This window comes from Hemitrygon akajei, chromosome 7 (genome assembly GCF_048418815.1).
Source record: "Hemitrygon akajei chromosome 7, sHemAka1.3, whole genome shotgun sequence".
In the NCBI taxonomy this organism is placed as follows: Eukaryota; Metazoa; Chordata; class Chondrichthyes; order Myliobatiformes; family Dasyatidae; genus Hemitrygon; species Hemitrygon akajei.
In genome coordinates this window covers 155145195-155165884 of record NC_133130.1, presented here as the reverse complement: position 1 = coordinate 155165884, position 20690 = coordinate 155145195, and the positions used below count along the sequence as shown (strand labels likewise).

The 20690-nt window shown below is 40.1% G+C and overlaps 1 protein-coding gene and 1 pseudogene across 5 annotated transcripts in view; one reads left to right on the top strand and one right to left on the bottom strand.

Moving 5' to 3' along the window:
• LOC140731037 (astrotactin-2-like) overlaps nucleotides 1–20690 on the bottom strand; it is a 1710280-nt gene that overhangs the window by 635517 nt on the left and 1054073 nt on the right. The gene's annotated exons all lie outside the window — the stretch shown is intronic.
• On the top strand, nucleotides 18257–18774 carry LOC140731039 (large ribosomal subunit protein uL5-like; annotated as a pseudogene).

Here is a 20690-nt window from a genome sequence, read left to right as displayed (position 1 = left end):
GGACCCAGCACATAAGTGCAATTGTGAAGAAAGCAAGGCAACGCCTCTACTTCCTTAGGAGTCTATAGAGATTCGGCTTGACATCTAAAGCCTTGACAAACATCTGTAGATGTGTAGTGGAGAGTAGTGGCTGCATCACAGCCTGGTATGGAAACACCAATGCCCTTTGAATGAAAAATCCTACAAAAGGTAGTGAATTCAGCCCAGTACACCACAGGTAAAACCCTACCAACCATTGAATATATCCACACGAAACACTGTCCTATGAAAGCAGCATCCATGATCAGAGAACCTTGCCACCTAGGTCATGCTCTTTTCTTGCTGCTGCCATCAGGAAGAAGATACAAGAGCCCCAGGTTCAAGAACAGTTACTGCCCCTCAACCATCAGGCTCTTGAATAAAAGGGGATAACTGCACTTATTTGCCCCATCATTGAAATGTTCCCACAACCAATGATCTCACTTTTAAGGTCTCACTGTTATTTATATTTGCATTTGCACAATTTGTAGTCTTCTTCATTCTGGTGGACTTTCAGTGATCCTATTATAGTTACTATTCTATAGATTTGATGAGGATGCCCACCAGAAAATGAATCTCACAGTTCTATATGGTGACATATATGTACGTTGATAATAAAATTTGCTTTGAACTTTGACCTTATGTGCACAAAGCTTTTACTACAGCTATCTGATTCTCAAGGTCTTTTGAGTTCCATCCATTTTGTCTCCTCCCATTCTGTAGTTTCAAGAGTGTTGAATGCTTTTCATTTTGCTACTGATGCTGAAATAATTTTTTATACTGAATTATTGTGATTATTGGATCTAAGTTTGCCTCTCTCGGTAATATGGGCACTTTGATTTTGCTCTGATCATAGGAAATAATTGTCCACACTGCTGCTCCATCCTGCATATTCAAGTGCACCTTTAAGAACCATGTACTGTGTCTTTCAATACAGTGTTGTATCAAACATTGCTGTTGAGTTTAGTTCATGGTCGTCAATAAAAGCAGGCTCTATCTCTGATATTTGCCATAGCAAACAGGTGCAGTAAAGAACCTGCAGACACGACAACACCTTTGTGTTTGTGAAAGCTTTCAAATGGACCATGAATAATGCTGTCTATTTTTACATTGAAGTGAGGAGCAGTTAAGAATCGAACACATTCGTGGGTTGAATCACGTGTAGACCAGACCAGGTACGAATGGCAGATTTCCTTTTATAGAGTCAAAAGGTCACACAGCATAGAGGAAGGTACTTTCATCCACTAAGTCCGTGTTAACAATCAGACTTCAATTTTAAATAATGCTACACAGATCCCATTTTATTCCCATCAACTTCCACCAGATTCTACCACTCACGCATATATTGGAGTAATTTGCAGTAGACAATTCACAGAAGAATGCACACAGGTTTTGCCACCAGGACACCCAGAGGTTACAGGCAAAATATGCAAACTCCAGCACGAAAGGTCAGGTTGAAACACAGATAACTGGAGCTGTGAGATAAGAAGGAGATTAGCAAACCCAATGGGCTTTTGCACAAAAAAATCATTTGTTTCACAGCTATTATAAGCAAGAATGCTTTTCAAAAAAATCAAGAATAGACTTAAGTAATTGAACTTAAATTCCACAAATCATCACAGGGTAATTCCAACTACCAGATAATCGGTCTGGAACTCAGGCTGCTCATCTCCTCATTTAACTACCCCATTATCAGACCCCACAACTGCTTTTAATTCAGATTAGTATGGGGAATGTGAAGACCAAGGGATTATCTGTGGACTTCAGGAAAGGGAGGTTCGGAGAAAACACATCAGTCCTCATTGGACGGTCAGTAGTGGGAAGGGTGTGCAGTTCTAAATTCTTTGGTATTAACATCTTGGATGATCTGTCCTGGGCGAACACATGGCATGATTCTTCTTTGATGCACTCACAAAGAAGGGATGCTAGGAGCTGTACTTGATTTGGAGCTTGAGAAGATTTTGTATGTCACCAAAGACTCTTGCAAATTTCTACAGGTATACAGTGAAGAGCATTCTGACTTTCAGGATCACGTCCTGGTATGGATACTCCAATGCACAGGATTGAAAGAACCTGCAAAGAACTGTAGACTCAACCAGCCCCACCACAACCCTCCTGACCATCAAGGACATCTTCAGAAGTTGGTGCCTCAAGAAGATGGCATCCATCACTGAGAACCCTCAGCAATCAGTCCAGGCGTTCTTCTCATCACTACCATCTGGGAGGAAGTACAGAAGCCTGATCACCAACACACTGTGATTCAGGAGCAGCTTCTTCCCCTTCACCATCAGATTTCTCAATGGTAAGTGAATAATGCCTCATTACTGCTTTACAAGGGTGTATAACACTATATCTCAATAAGTATTTGCATTATTTATTTTGTAATTTATGATAATTGTATGCCTTTATACTGCACTGGTGATGCAAAATAAATTTCATGTCATATAAGACAGTGATAATGAACCAGATTCTGATCTGAGGTATTGCGTTTTCTGAGATCAAGCAAAATTGGAACTTACACAGCAATTATTAGGATCCCGCGGAGTGTTATTGAAGAGAGGAACAAAGGAATGCAAATGCCTAATTCACTGAAAATAGCTTCACAGATAGATATGGTGGTGAAGGTAGTGTTTGGCATGCTGGCCTTCATCAGTTAGGGCAATGAGTATTGAGAGGGTATACAGGCTAGCAGTTAGTTTACAAGGCCAGTGATCACTGAACGGAGTTTTCTTTCTGCCACTGGCTGTAAAGAGTTTGTACGTTCTCTCCATGACTGCCTAGGTTTCATTCAAGTCCCACGTTCCAAAGATGTATGATTAGGTTTAGTGAGTTGAGGGCATTTTGTGTTGGCACTGGAAGCCAACTGCAAGTGCAGCATATGAACTATGTTGATCAGGTTGCACTTGGAGTACTATATAGAGTGACATCCAAAAGTTTGGGCACCCCTGGTCAAAATTTCTGTTACTGTGAATTCTTAAGTGAGTAGAAGATGAACTCATCTCCAAAAGTCATGAAGTTAAAGATGAAACATGTAGGGTGCCCAAACTTTTGCTTTGGGCCCTTTTCCTTTTTTGTTATTTTGAAACTGTAAAAGATGGAAATAAGAAAGTAATCTTGCTTAAAATATTAAAGAAATGTGTCATCTTTAACTTTATGCCTTTTGGAAATCAGGTCATTTTTTACTCACTTAGCTATTCATAGTAACAGAAATTTTGACCGGGGTGCCCAAACTTTTGCAGACCACTGTAAAGGTTTGTTTGTCTGTCAAAGGAAATATATTATTCAACTAGAAAGAAAGCAGAAAAGATTTAACATTTGTGTGGATTTGGGAGCCTGAATTACAAAGGAGTTTGCATAGACTAGAATTTTATTCCCTGGAATATAGGAAATGGAGAAATATAGGGGTATATCAAGTCATGAGTGTGATAGAGAGGTGAAAACACAGCATTTGTTTGCAGAGGGTGCTATAAATGAGATGACATAGGTTTGTGATCAGAGGGGAGAGATTTCAAAAGGACGTCAGGAGCAGCTTCTTAACCCAAAGAGTGGTGCATTTTAGCTAGTAACAGTGGTTGAGGCAGGCACGATAGCAACATGTAAAGGCCATCTAGAAAAGTACATGGATAGGAGAGGTTTAGAGAGCCTTGGACAAACGCAGACAGATGGGACCATTGTACTGGCAATATAGTCAGCATGGATGAGTTGGGCCAGCTTCCATGCTGTATGACTTTACATTATTGTTTGACAGCTCATCAGGGCAGTAACTCAGTTCCAAAGAAATAGAGAATGTGTTTCCTAAGCGATGAAGGCAGGGCTGAGGGCTTGGCAGATTCACTGATGAGCTGGAACAAAAGGGGCACACTCAGCCATTTGCTCTGTAAATGGAAACAGTTCTGGAGAGTAAAGAATATCAGAGTTTAGCAACAGGACAAAAAAAAGAAAAAAGCAATATTGTTGCTCATTGGGCTACAGACATATGAGATGTTTGTAAATCTAGTAACACCACAACTACAGATGAGTTATCCCTTAAGGGCAACATTGAAGGAATATTTTGCTATCAGTGCTGTCAAATACATTTAAGAGCTCTAAGCTTGCCTGAAAGAGGCACTGCATATAGAAAGGAAGCTGTATGATGTCCCTGCCTTTGTTGGCCATGCCGTTTAGTACAAGCGCTGTGACTGGGAACATGATAGAGTCAGAGGTGTGTATGTAACGAGGATGGACAACAGCAACAAAGCACAGCTTGCAAGACATAAAGAGAATGCAGAGGGCATTCTTCAAGAGCCATACATTTTCAGAGCTGCCTGTCCAGTGAGTACCTGACCATAACAAGAATTCCACATGATATGGAGACCACTGCAAATTTAAAAAAAGGCCTGTTAAGCAATGGTATCAAACTGGTCCGTGAGTTCGACTAGGGAGCAGTCTTTGAGAATTAGATGACCTGGGCTTCAGCCCAGAGCAACAACTAAGCCGTAGCTAGGTCCACATAAAGATGAGAAGATGAGAAACGGTCTAGTCTATATACATGCATATTCTGCATTGTTGTATTTTACTGATATTCTTTACAGGTTTGTTGAATCATTTGTTGAACTGGGCATCAAACCATATTGTTGCAGGGGTGAGGGTGTTTGGACCCTTTTATTCCATGAATGGGTTCTTGTGTGTGACTGTTAGTAATGTGTCTTAACCTTGACCCCATAGTAATGCTGGCTCGTTTGATTATATTGATGGGTATTCATGTATGGTTGAGTAACAATTAACTTTGAACTGAATTGAAACAAAAGATTCATTAAGGGGTACTGTAAAGATGTAATATCAGCTAAGTGGTAACAACAATATTAATGAAGAGGATGAGATTACATTTCTGGGATGAGTTTTGTGTCAACAAGTGTTATTAACCGAGTTATTGAATGTCCCAATCCAAACATAGATTAAGTTGGATGCCTCATCACTGATAAAGTGGGGTTGAGTTCAAAAGCTCTGGAGCTGTTTGGAGTATAAGACAGCAGATATGCATTAGAAAAATCAGTGGGGCGCAGCAAGGAAGCCTGTAAACAGCCATGAAGAGTTGGAAGCCCGGGAAAGGATCAAGAAAGGGAAACACAGAGGAGAACATAAACTTCAAAAAGGGCAGCAGGAAAGAGAAGAACATTTTAGAGGGTCAGAATGCAATGTGAGGTGAAAACAGAGGTACAAAAACGGAGAGCCTTAAGAAGTGGCTGAAGTAGAGATTGTTACAACTGATTTTATATTATTCAGTCCCACAGAAAGGTTTCGTCCCGAAACGTTGACTGTAGTTTTTTTTCCCATAGATGTTATCTTTCCTGCTGAGTTCCTCCAGCATTTGGTGTGCGTTGCTTGGATTTCAAGCATCTGCAGAATTTTTCTTGTTCATATTATTCAATGATGTACTAAATACAATTTATTTAGGTGATGCTGTTGTAATTGATCACATATTATCCCAGGGCAAGAGCCAAGTTTTAAGCTACCAGCAAGTTGTATACTTGCAATATCAGTAAGACAATGGTCATGCATACATAAGATACTATATTTGCACTTAATAAGGTGATAACATTATAATAACAACTGCAGTTATTTTCCAAAACTCAGAAACAGTAACTTTCCCCAAGCAGTCAAGGCTGATCAACAGCAATGCACACAAAATGCTGGAGGATCTCAGCGGGCTAGGCAGCATTTACAGAAAAGAGAAAACTGTCGAGATTTCGGGCCAGGCACCTTAATCAGGAGTTGCTACACCCACTAAGCCACACCACCATATTCCTCACCACCTCTACTTCATCATTTCCTGTCAGAATCACTTTATGTACAGACACTCCTGTACCCAGTGACATTTTGTGGACATACAGTCGGCCCTCCTTATCTGTGGGGGATTGGCTCTGGGACCCTTCGCGGATACCAAAATTCGCAGATGCTCAAGTCCCTTATGCAACCTGTCTCAATCAGGTGGACCTTAGGACCCAGTGGAACCCCAGACCTTATTTAACCTGTCTCAGTCCGCTGGACATTAGAACCCGGCGTCAGAGCTCTGAATGTGCAGTGCTTCTGTTCACGAAAATAATCACGATCATGATTGAAAATAAGGTGGAAGTAATAAAGCGAGCGGAAAGAGGTGAAACACCATCGGTCATTGGAAATGCGTTAGGGTACGTCAGTCAACAATCGGAACAATTTTAAAGGATAAAGTGAGAAAGGCTCTGCCCCGATGAAAGCTACAATTATTACTAAGCAACACAGTTGTCTAATTATTGGGCTTTGGGGTTTTAGGTTTTTGATCCTCACATCAACCCGGCACGGTGGAAAGCGCACTCGGGAGCGATCTGTCCTGAGAACTTCCGTTCCCAAGCCCAGCGCTGAAACATAGGTTCTTAAGTGTTTTATATGCAAAGAAAGGTAAAATATGTACTATATACTAAGACAAACGTTTGACTAACTGATGCTAAATAATACCGGATGTACCTGTTCCGACTTACATAGTAAGAGAACTTCTGATTTTTTTTTTATCCTGATGCATGATAATCCACGCACATCCTCCCGTATACTTCAAATCATCTCTCGATTACTTATAATACCTAATACAATGTAAATGCTATGTAAAATGGTTGTTATACTGCATTGGTTAGGGAATAATGACTGGAAAAAAAAGTCTGTACATGCTCGAACAACAAGTGCTGAAAGAGCACTTCCGGGTTTTCGCGATCCGTGGTTGGTTGAATTTGCACATGCGGAATCCGCGGATAAGGAGGGCCGACTGTACAATCAATCTATGTATATAAACTATCTAATGTAATTATAGCAACACACACAAAATGCTGGAGGAACTCAGACAGCATCTATGGAAATGAATAAACAGTTGATGTTTTGGCTTGAAACCTTTCTTCATCCTGAAGAACGGTTTCAGCCCGAAATGTCATTAAAGGTTTTCTGCCTGAAGCATTGACTATTTATTCATAAGACAAGAGAAAATCTGCAGATGCTGGAAATCCAAGTAATACACACAAAATGCTGGAGGAGCTCAGCAGGCCAGGTAATATCTATGGAAAAGAGTATAGTTGGCATTTTGGGTTGAGACCCTTCATCAGGACTATGAAGGGTTTTGGCTTGAAACATTGACTATACCCTTTTCCATAGATGCTGCCCAGCTTGCTGAGTTCTTCCAGCATTTTGTGTATGTTGCTGTGGACTATTTATTCATTTTCGTAGGTGTTGCCTGACCTGCTGAGTTCCTCCAGAGCTTTGTGTGCATTGCTTTGGATTTCCAGTATCTTTCTCATGTTTAAAATGTATTTATATTTATTGTTTTTTTAAATTGTGTTCTTTATCTTATTGTTTCATTTTGCTGTATCAGATCCAGAGTAACAACTATTTTGTTCTTCTTTACACTTGTGTACTGGAAATTACATTAAACAATCCTGAATCTTGAATCTTGAATATTCAACAGGAAGTGCGAGACCAAATGATAGATAGATAGATAGATAGATAGATAGATAGATAGATAGATAGATAGATAGATAGATAGATAGATAGATAGATAGATACTTTATTCATCCCCATGGGGAAATTCAACTTTTTTTCCAATGTCCCATACACTTGTTGTAGCAAAACTAATTACATACAATACTTAACTCAGTAAAAAAATATGATATGCATCTAAATCACCATCTCAAAAAGCATTAATAATAGCTTTTAAAAAGTTCTTAAGTCCTGGCGGTAGAATTGTAAAGCCTAATGGCATTGGGGAGTATTGACCTCTTCATCCTGTCTGAGGAGCATTGCATCGATAGTAACCTGTCGCTGAAACTGCTTCTCTGTCTCTGGATGGTGCTATGTAGAGGATGTTCAGAGTTTTCCATAATTGACCGTAGCCTACTCAGCGCCCTTCGCTCAGCTACCGATGTTAAACTCTCCAGTACTTTGCCCACGACAGAGCCCGCCTTCCTTACCAGCTTATTAAGACGTGAGGCGTCCCTCTTCTTAATGCTTCCTCCCCAACACGCCACCACAAAGAAGAGGGCGCTCTCCACAACTGACCTATAGAACATATAATGGGAAATGATCCACTCGGATTTTCAATGGCCAGGATGAATCTTTTGGAGTTGTCTACTGCAGATTGCACCATCAAGCTCTGCGAACTCAGAGGTCATGGGACTGAATGGAATTATCATTAATTGAATTTACATATACTGTATATTAAAATAATTAACTGATTGTAGATTTTTATGCGTATGAACAGTCAATTATGTGGGTTTATTACCCTCCAATAAAGGTGAAGCAACGTGGTGTATGCAGGTGTAGGACTGCACCTGAAATGACCTTTAAACCATTGTTGTACAAGGCATAGGAGTTAGATGACAGTGTGCCCCCTTCAATTAAATAAAATGTTCTATTGATGACACTAAGTCTGTTATTTGTCTTGACAATCGGCAAAACCAGAAAACTTGCAGACTACAAATATTAAGAGAAAGATATGACTCCCTCATTTAGTTATCGCACCTGCTTCAACTTGTGAGTGACTGTGTTCTTAAAAGGGAATTGCACACAACAAAAAAATGATTAACATTATCATCACTATAAGATCAAGATATGGGAGCAGAATCAAATCATTTGGCCCTTCAGTTATGTTCCATCACTCAATCGTGCCTGATATTTTTTCTTTCAAACCCCATTCTTCTACCTTTTCTTGTAACCCTTACCCTATTACCTATCAAGAATCTATTAATCTGTCTGTAATATGCTCAATGAATTGGCCTCCATAGCACTCTATGTAATGAATACCAAAGGTCACCACTCTCTGGATGAAGAAAGTCCTCCTTGTCTCAATTTTAAAGGGATTTTATTTCTACTGAGGCTGTGTCTTCAGATCCTAGACTCTCCCCCAAATGGTAACATCGTCTCCACATCAATTGTAAACTAGCCTTTCAGTATAGCTACAGGAAATTACACAGTAGATTACTACACTATAGCTACAGGAGCCTTACAGGGAACTAATAAAGAGCGGAACTCTCGCCTCATTTTTCCCCATGAAAGTATTAATGTCTTTGAGGCAATTGTGTTATCCACTACATCCTCACTTCTCTTTTAAATCATCTGGGCATTCTAGCTCTGTTGTTTTCTTCCAGTGATATATTAATGAATTTCAAAATATAGATTTACAATTGAATAATTCAGAAGGAATGGAACAATGACTATTGCACAATCTTGTCCATATTCCTTTCTGCTGAGGAAAATAAGAACTACACAGATATTGGGTGGCCAAGCCACACTTTCTGGCTTCTGCCAAGTTAATGGTTCTAAACCCATCAAACTGCAAGCTGCTTTACTGTCAAACAGATCAGGTTATTTACAAAAAAAAACCTGGAATTGCATAAGGATGCACTATATGGTGGGGGACTTGGATGATCCATTTCACATCAAAATAAATTTTATGTGGTGCACTTTTGCCAATGTTGCAACTGTTTTGTTAGTTAGTACAGACGAGAGCTGGAAAAAGTTGACGATTTACACATAGAGGCCACAGCAGTTCATTTTACATCAGGACAAGTTGTTTATATTTTCAGGTATACAGTGAGCCACTGCCCATAATGTTATGACAGGATGTGAATAGCAAGATATTGAGCAATCAGATGTCTTGCCATTCAAAATGGGAATCTTGGACAAGCAACTCAGTCTTAGGATAAAGGTTCAGTCATTTAAGAAAAAGATAAATTGCTTTGTGCAGAAGATTGTAAATCTGGAGGATTGTTGTAGAGAGTAGACTGTGAATACTCAGTCATTGACCACTTTCAGGGTTAAGAAAATAGATCTCTGAGAAGAATTTAGCAGATGTTGCTACTGAAGTTGAAGTACAGGATCTGCCATGATCTTATTGAATGTGACTGAAGAGGACAAATAGATTACACCTGCTCCTGTTTCTTGTTTATAGCAGTGGCCAGTTTCCTGGTCTCAAGCAACTTCTTTATGGAAGTCCAAACTCTCAACAACCACCAGCTAAGCCAGTGCCCCTCCACCACCACTCACCTTACCAAATTTATTCCTGTTTTATAACTTCTGTTTTTCTGCCTCATCCCATCTAACTACACCTGGACCATAGCACTCCATAGGCCTCTTAACCATGCATCTATCCAAATTTCTCTTAATTGCTGTAATTGAACTCATATCCGCGATTCATTGGCAGCTTGTTCCACACTTGCACCACCCTCCATGTGAAGAAGATCCACCTCAGGATCCCCTTCAATATTTCACTTTTCACCCAGAACTTATGGCCTCTAGTTTAGTCTCACCCAACCTCAGAGGAAACAGTCTGTGTCTTCACTCAGTGGCCACTTAATTAGGTACACTTGCACATATGCTTGTTAATGCAAATATCTAATCAGCCAATCATATGACAGCAACTCAATGCATAAAAGCATGCAGATATGGCCAAGAGGTTCAGTTGTTGTTCAGAGCAAACACCAGACTGGGGAAGAAATGGCAGCTAAGCAATTTTGATTGTGGAATGATTGCTGGTGCCAGACAGGGTGGTCTGAGTATCCCAGAAACTGCTGGACTCCTGGGGTTTTCATGCACAACAGACTCTAGAGTTTACAGAGAATGGTACAGAAAACAAACAAAAAAACAGTGGGTAGCATTATAACAGTGTTATGCAGAAGAGCACCTCTGAATGCACAGCACATCAAACCTTGAAGTGGATGGGCTACAGCAACAGCAGATCACACCAGGTTCCACTCCTATACTTATAAAATGGGCACTGGGTATATTTATCCTATTTATACCCCTCATTGTTTTGTATGCTTCTATATGATCTCCCATCATTCTCCTATGCTCTAGGGAGTAAAGTCCTATTGGAGTATAAAAGTATAAATTTGCCAAAACTATGAAGTCAGTTCTGAGCTTGCTATTTGCAGTTCTGAGCTTGCTATTTGCTATGCATGTACCCAATTTGGTAGGAGACTGAAGTCTTAAGATGACAATGGTGTGTTAATGAGCGGTAGCTACAGAAAGAGCTTGCTATTTGCTATGCATATATCCTAAAAATGTAGAAGACAATGATGTATTAATGAGAAGTAGCTAAGAGATGTAGATTAGAACATAATTAAGTCACGAAGTATTAAGAATGTAAACTTGCTATTTGCTAGAGAATGAAATCTTAAGAATGTAGAAGACAATGGTATGTTAATGAGAGGTAGTTAAGAGATGTAGATTAGAACATGATTAAGTCAATTGATAGAAACAATAGGGACGTGAGGTACGTGTAATACGCAACTATAGATCGATTACATATGCTAATGCAACTGGACCAGGAGATTGCTATAAAAAATGCTGTGCCCAAAGGATCGGTGGGCAATCAGTGTTTAGTTCAATGACTGTCTCAGCTTTGATTTGCAAATTAAAGTTTAACCCTTCTTGAAGAATCTTCTGTGTCTCTTGGTCATTTGTGAGGCACGAGAAACCACGACAGTCCCAACTTATTCAACCTTTCCCGATAACTCCGATTATCAAGTCCTGGTAATATCCTAGTAAATTTTTTGTGCACTCTTTGAAGTTCATTGATATATTTCATGTAGGTTGGTGACCAGAACTGCACACAGAGCTTCAAATTCAGCCTCACCAACATATAACATCCCAACACCAATACTCAATAATTTGATTTATAAAGTTCAAAGTGCCAAAAAGCTCTCATTACAACCCTACTTACGTGCAATTACTCTCAAGGAATTTTGATTTGTACTTCAAGATCCCATTGCTCTACTGCACACCTCAGTTCTCCAATCATTCTCTGTGTAAGTCTCCCTTGGTTTGTCCTCTCAAAGAGTAACACGTCACATTAAATTCCATCTGCCATTCTCAGCCTATTTTTCTGGTAAATTTCATGACAATATGCCAATGATATCTGATTCTGATTCTCATTCTGCAATCTTTTGAGTGCCTTTTTCATTGTTCACTACATCCCAAATCTTGCTGTCATCTGCATCTTGATGTATCGGACAATCACTTAATCTGATTTGAATGCTTATAGTATTTTGCACACAACCAGAGGTAGGCTTTACATCTCCCATTGTGTCTCTAAAGACAATTTTTGAAGTTACTTTGACTATTTTGGTCCACAGCCTTCCATAGACAATGCCTCTGGTTTGCTCCCCCTGTCTGCAACTTAAAACATGCTCACTTTCTCACTCTGTTGGCTCTAATGAAGGGTCTGTGACCTGAATCAATGACTCTTTTATGTACTGCCATCAATGGGCACTCAGTGGGATGGGTCCAGTGTAACAGTCCTGCAAAAATCTCAAGGGTGTTTTGTTCAAAGAGGCCACATGATTGACATTGGTGCTCTGTACAAAGAATGACCTTCGACCTTAATGGACCTGAACTTGCTAACACAACAAAGGAGTAGACATGACAACACTGTGAATCTGTAGAGTAGATGGCACTATGAATATAAAGACACCACATACTGTTTTTGATTTTTTTGTCTATATTTTTTCTGCATAAAGCAGTTATGATATATATATGCAACACGAGTGAATCTGCAGATGCTGGAAATAAATAAAAACACAAAACACAGCATCTATGCTGTCTGGCCTGCTGAGTTCTGCCAGCATTTTGTGTTTTTATGATATATATATTTTTTTCTCTTTTTTGTCTCTCTGCTGAAGATATTGCTTGGCCTGCTGAGTTCTTCTAACATTTTCAGTCTTCATTTTAGTTTCTTGGGATTTTTAAAATTAAAAATTTTCAGCATAAGGTCTGATTAATTCAAAAAAGAGGAGATGAACTTCTATTGTGCTATGCCAGAGGTAATTTGATCATTAGATCTGACTGTTAATAACTTATACTGCTTTGTACTTTGTTTGGGCCAAAGAGGAAGGAAAGATACTGCATTCTGGGAAAGGAAAGATTACTGATCTGTTTTCTTCTTGCTGTATGACCATATGAATTGTGCGCCGTTGCCAGCAGGCATAATTTTTAATTTTGTATGCATGCCCCATGAATACTGAAAATACCTGACGTAGAGTCCAGATATAGATTCTTCACCCAAAGTGTTGACTATCCCTTTGACTCCACAGGTGCCATGTGACCTGCTGAGTTCTTCTGGCAGTTGTTTTTATTTGCTCTAGATAACCACATCTGGAGTATCTTGTGTCTGTGGTGGGTAGTCGTGATTTTACTGTCATTTCATGCAACAGAAAGGATTTGAGGTTTACCAGGTGAACCGCACCAAAAATTTCTCTGAGGCCCTTTTCATCTTGGCCCTTGATTCTACGTATTGTACACTTACGACTGTGTGGCCTGATTCAACCCTAATTCCATCTATATGTGTACAGATGATACCACTGTAGAAGGCTATTATCTCAAATTAGAATGAGTCAGCACTGGAAGGAGATAGAGAGCTGAAGAATATGTTGTCATGACAATAACTTTTCCCTCGAAGTCCACAAAATAAAAAATAAGCTGGTCATTGACTTCAGGAAGTAGAGGTCGGGAGGGGTGTAGTGTACATGCTCCTGTCTACATCATGGTGCTGAGGTTGAGGGAGTTGAAACTAGGACAGAACATCACCAATGCCCTGTCCTGGATCAACCACGTAGACGCTATGGCCAAGAAAGTTCACCAGTGCCTTTACTTCCTCAGGAGGCTAAAGAAATTTGGCAAGTCCCCATTGACCCTTATCAACTTCTATCAATGGAACATACAAACCATTTTATATGGATGCATCACAGGTTGGTATGGCAACAGCTCTGCCCATGACCTCAAGAAACTGCAGAGAGTTGTGGAACAGCTCAGCACATCACAGTACCAGCCTACCCTCCATGGACTCTGTATATACTTCTCAATGCCTCAGGAAAGCAGCCAGCATAGTCAAAGACCCCCTCTAACCTAGACATTCTCTCTGCCCCCCCTCCCATCAGGTAGATGACACCAAGACCTGAAAGCACATACCACCAGCATCAAGTCAGGTTTTAATCAATTATTATAAGTCATTTGAATGGATCCCTCGAACGGTAATATGGACTTCTAATTTCACAATCTATCTTACACCCAAATGTCCACTGGCACTGCACTTTCTTTCTTTTTGTTACATTTTATTATGCATTTTGTTATTGTTTTACATTGTGCTACTTCAATGCACTGTGTGATGAATTGATCTGTATGAATAATATGCAAGACAAGTGTTTCACTGTTTCTTGGTACTTGTAACAATGTTAAACTAATTCCAAGAGTTAAACTCTCTTCAATCTCATTCATGCATTTGGCGCTGGTGTATTACTGCTGTCTCAGATATTTAAAATGCATATGAATTTGACAAAATTGCTTTTTTACTGAGAGCCAGTGTAAGTTGTTGGGAAAAATTCAGTAGAGAATCTTACTGTGTCATGAAGTCATAGATTCATTGGAAAGTACCACCCAGAAATGCCCATTGGCCATACAGTCCATGCTGAACCATTTAAACTGCCTACTCCCATCGACCTGCACTGAAACCATGGCCCTTCATACCCCTAACACCCATGTACCTAACCCTTAAACGTTCTCTTAAACATTGAAATCAAGCTTGCATGAACCACTTGTATGGGCAGCTTGTTCCACACTCTCACAATCCACTGAGTGAAGAAGTTTCTCCTCATATTTATCTTAAACTTTTCACCTTTCACCCTTAACCCATGACCTTTAGTTGTAGTCCTACCCAACCTCAGTGGAAAAAGCCTGCTTGCATTTACCCATCAAGATCCCTCATAATTTTGTATACCTCTATCAAATCTCCCCTCAATCTTCTACGTTCCAAGGAATAAAATGCTAACCTATTTAACTCCTTATAACTCAGGTCCTCCAGTCCCGGCAATGTCATTGTAAATTGTCTTTGTACTTTTTCAACCTTATTTACATCTTGTCTGGAGGTAAGTGACCAAAACTGCAAACAATACTCCAAATTAGTCCTCACCAACATCTTATACAACCTGAACATAACATTCCATCTCCTGTACTCAATATTTTGATTTGTGAAAGCCAATGTGCCAAAAGCTTTCTTTATAGCCCTATCTACCTGTATGGCCACTTTCAATGAATTATGGACCTGTATTTCTTCTACAGCACTCCTCCATGCCCTACCCTGGTTGGTCTGACCAAGGTGCAGTATCTCACACAATTTTAACCCTAGCAATCCTTTTGCTCTGAACATATCTGTAGAACCCCTTTGGATTTTCCTTCACCTTTTCTGCTAGGACAACCTCTTGCCTTCTTTTAACCCTCCTGATTTCTTTCTTAAGTCTCTTACATTTCTTATACTCCATAAGTACCTCATTTGTTCCTACCTGCTTATACCTGCCATACACCTTTTTTTTTCTTAGACCAGAGCCCGATATCTCTTGAAAACCAAGGTTCCCTAATTATCTTTATCTTTTATTCTGACAGGCACATATAAGCATTTTACTTCCAAAATTTCACTTTTGAAGGCCTCTTACTTGCCAAGTACACCTTTGCCAGAAAACAGCCTGTTCCAATCCAGAGCCAGAGCCTTTCTGATACCATCAAAATTGACATTTATCCAATAAAAAATTTCAACCGGCGGACTGGACCTATATTTTTTGATATTTATTTTGAAGTTATGGCATTTTGATAACTAGATGCAATGTGTTCCCCTACACAAGCTTGTGTCACCTGTTCTATCACATACCCTAATAGCACACACTATCTCTTTGGGTCTTCTACACACTGATCAAGGAATTTCCCTAAACATATTTTACAAACTCTATCCTATCGAGACCTTTTACAGTATGGGAGTCCCAGTCAATATGTGGAAAGATAAAATAAGCTACTATAACAGCCTTCTGTTCCTTGCAGCAGTCTGCAATCTCTCTACAAATAGCTCCTCTAAATCCCGCAGGCTTTTGGATGGTCTGTAATATAACCCAATTAATACACCCTCTCTCCTACACCTTTCTTATTCCTCAGTTCCAGCCATAACACCTCACCAAATGAGTTCTCCAGTCTGTCCTGACTGAGTACTGCTATGACATTTCCCTGAGTAGTAATGTCACCACTCCTCCTTTAATCCCTCCTGTTCTGTTGGATCTAAAACAAAAGAACCGGGCAATATTGAGCTGACAATCCTGCCCCTCCTGCAACCAAATCTCACTATTGGCTACAATATCATAATTCCATGTGTTGATCCATGCCCTGAGCTCATTTGCCTTTCTTACAATACTTCTTGCATTGAAATGTACACAGGTTACATCATGCTCAACCTTTTAATTCCTGACTTTTTCTGAGGTCTTAACAACATCTGGCTCCACAATCTCTCCACTATCTGTACTGGAAGCCTGGTTCCCAACCCCCTGCATCTCCAGTCTAACCCTCCCCCCACACCCGTGCAGCACTAGCAAACCCTTCCCATAGGATATTAGTCCCGCTCCAGTTCAGGTGAAAACTGTCCCTTCTGTACATGTCACAACTTCCCTGAAAGAGAGCCCAATAATCCAAAAATATTACACCCCCTCTCCTACACCAACTCCTCAGCCATGTATTAATTGTATAATTTTCCAATTTCTGGCCTCACTAGTACAATTCTGAGATCACAACCTTGGAGGTGCTATCCTTTAACTTGGCACATAACTCCCTGAACTCACTTTGCAGTAACTTGTCACTCTTCCTACCTATGTCAATGGTAGCTATATGGACCATGACCTCTGGCTGTTCACCCTCCCACTAAAGAATGTGGAGGACTCGATCCGAGATGTCCTGAGTCCTGGCACCTGGGAGGCAACATACCATTCAGGAATCTCATTCTCATCCACAGAACCTCCTTTCTGTTCCCCTTTTCCAATCACCACAGTTTGCCTCTTCTCTCTCCTTCCTTTCTGAGTCAGACTCCATGCCAGAGACCTGATAGCTGTGACGTTCCTCTGCTTGGTCATCTCCCCCAACAGTATCAAAAGAGGTATAGCTCTTGTTCAGGGGGTTGGCCACAGGGGTACTCTTCATTGGCTGTTTAACCTCTTTCCACTTCCTGATGGTCACGCAGTCTTCTGTGTTCTGCACTTTGGGTGTAACTACCTTTCTAAATGTTCTATCTAACACCCTCCTCATCCTCCCGAATGATCCAGTTCCAGCTCTAACTCCTTAACACAGAGTGTTAGAAGCTGCAGCTGGGTGATCTCCTTGCAAGTGCAGTTGTCAGGGACACTGGAGATTTCCTTACCTTGACACATTTCAGAGCAGGAGCATTCAGCTTTCCTGCTTGCCTTCCCTGCCATTCTAACTGTGCAAATATAAAGACAGAAACAACAGATAAACTCAGGAAGAAAATCTACCTACAGATTTTTCACCTTCTCTCACCCAAACCTCTCCACGCTGAAGCCTCAAAGACTTAACATCTCAAATAACCACTCTAACACTGTCCACTCCACCAATGGCTGCTCCACTTGCCTCTGCCTTATTTTTATTTGTTCTTCCCAATCAATCCCAATTGCTGATTGGCTGCTGTTCAAACACCAAACTGCTGCAAATCGATGCCTTATGTACTCAGCTGGAAATCCTGTATAGGCAGCATCTCCTTAAGCTTCCAATCAGTGACTGGCCGCTCCACAAATGCTACTTGAACGTTATCTGTGTTTCAAATGCTACTTTGATAAGTACAGGTACTGTATATATAGCACTTGAGAGCTTATCCATGGAAACTGACTGCTGCTCTGAGAATCAGTAATACCCAGAGTGTAGCAACAGTTAACAATCTAATATGAGAGGCTCACGAGTACAGCAATATCTTTCATATTGGTGCAATCCTATGCAGCTGTTAATGTCTATTTACAGTTGAGAACTTACTAATTAGGGAAATGTAAGTCAGCCTGTACCTGAGGAGGGGATTAAAATAAGGATTACACCCGCTCATAAAGGTACTCACAGTTCTTTATTAGGTTACTAGAGTTCAACAACTATCCACCCAATGGGGGGAACTGAGGAGCAGAGACAATAATAACCTGGGATCCTAAAGCTGACAGTCTACTTACAAAAAGGAAGTACTAAAAAAGGATGAGCTTATATAAAAAAAATAACAAAACCTTGATAAGTTCATTCGTGTCAATTAAGCAGCTTTGTGGATGACTTCACTTTGAAATGCAGATTAGGATATTTATTAAAGCTTTTTCAGTGCAATGCCGGCTGCATATAGCAAAGCTTGTTTTACGGTGTAACATCAGGAACTGACAGCAGCTGAGGTCCTTCAGCAATGGCGACGGAAAGGAAGGAAAACCATTTGTGTGAATTCCATATTAGGAAACTATGTCTGAAGATTTGCGTCGGTGAATCTGGTGACAGACTCACCAGAGCTGCTAAAGAACTGGAACAACACACTGGCCAGACCCCAGTGTTTTTAAAAGCTTGCTATACAGTGCAGTTCTTCGGCATTTGGGAAAACAAGATGATTGCTGTTCACTGCATGAATTGCGGGGCCAAAGAAATTTTAGAGAAGGGTCTGAAGGTGCGAGAGTATGAATTGAGGAAGAGCATCTTTGATAACATAGACAGCCTTGGCTTTGGGATCCAGCAACACATTGATCTCGGCACCAAAGCATCAGAATTCACAGTTTGGACTTCTATGTGGTCATGGGATGACCTGGTTACAGTACATCTGATAAAAAAGAAGTCAAAGGAGGATGCATTGGTGCAAAGCATAAAATTACCAAAGAAAAAATGATGAGGTGGTTTCAGCAGAAGTACAATGGTATCCTTCTGCCTGGAAAATAATTTGAAGAGCGTGTGAAACATGCAGTAGAGATAAACTAACTGTTAAAAAAAAAGATCATTTGGTCCATTGTGCCTGTGATCAGGTATTCAATCAGATCCACTCCTATACTTTTTCTCCATGGACCTTTAAATATTTAAGGTTATACAGCTAATATTGTCTTCCCCTACACTCATTCATTGGTTCAATGTGGCTGAGGGAAAAATATTATCTTTTATAATATTATCCACAGTATAAGTGGTTCCCTTAGTTACACCTTGTATGGCAATATCTGATCTAGCAATGAGAAAGAGGGCAGTGGTGCAGAGAACTTTTGTCAAATACATACTGCATGACTTTAAATACACAAGACAGTCACCACAGAGCAATGCAAAATTATATTAAGTGTTGAATGATTAAAACTAAAACATGAGTCAATAATAAAGCTGTATCATACAATCAGGAGTACAGCATTTCACCCCTCTCAGTCCACTATTCAATGGGATTCTGTCTGACTTATTATTTTAATTTCATTTGCTATAAAATCACACTCACTTGATGATCTTAACATTGATGAACCTATTAATGGGTACTGCATATATTAGATAAATGAGCTCCACAACCCTGTTGGCACACAATTCTACAGATTCACAAGCCTCTGAGTGAAGAAATCCCTTTTTACCACAGTCCTGAATGACTGATTCTTTATTTTGGGACTGTGACTCAGGGAATATTCAGCCTGCCAACCCAATGAAAAATTGGTATGCTTCAATGAGATCACCTCATTCTTCTAATATCTATAAGGTATAAACTCTGCCTGTTAACCTCTGCTCAAAAGAGAAACAAATCCCTACTACAAGAAACAAGCTGGTAATTCTTTGTTGTATTTCCTTCAATTAAAGTAAAGTATATCCTTCCTTAGATCAGGAGATGAGGCTTGGACATAATAATTGCCTGGGGCCTATATAATAGCAATTAGACTCTTGTACGCAAATCCTTTTGCAATAAAGGCCAACATACTATTTGCTTTCCTAATTACTTGCTGAACCTGCTTGTAAATTTTCAATGATTCATGTCCCCTGGGTCCCAACAAAGACTTGCAAATGTCCCACTATTAAAAGAAATCTGCTTCTTTTCTAATTTTTCAACCAAAGGGGATCGCTTCACATTTTTTCCACATTATATTCCATCTGCCATGTGCATACACATTCACTCTCCCTACAGCTTCTCTGCATCCTTCTCAAAAGCCCCATCACCACCCAGCCTCCTATCATCAGAAAATCCGATTGCTCCAATTTTGAGGTGTTCTGATTTAGTTTCATAAGCACCCATGAGACACTTTATAAAAACCCAAATGTACCACATCTATTGCATTATCCTTAAGTTTTTTTTACACTGGTTAGGACTTCAAGATGTTTTAAGATGGCGCTACTGAAGACGAGTGACAACTTACTGGCAGTTCCTAAAGCAAGAAATAAAACAAAACATTAATAACACTTTTTCTGTAAAGAAATTAATAGACGTGCACCATAACCAATGAAGAGGTGAGTGAAGGCCAGGCTGATTCGAGGGTTAAGACATGCGGGTGCAATGCAATGTCGGAGTGTGGTCAAGCCATGTTCGAGGAGAAGAGGACAAATCACAGTTGAGATGGAGTTGGGGTGCGCAAAGTAGAGAAAAGTCGAAGCGGGGGAATTTTGGAGCCCATCCACCTAAACAGAGAGTGAGGTCTAATCAATCTAAATGCTGGGCTGATTTGAAAAGGTCATGTATGGGCCAGAACATGACGGCAGGGTCTAGGCCCAAAGTGTATTGATGCAACAGGGCCTGGATCTTAGAGTGAGGAACGACCTGTTGTTTGGATGACTTAAATGCCAGGTCGGATGGATTGAAAAGGCGAGGTATTGGGACCGGAGCTGAGAGTTGGGCTTGTTCTGCT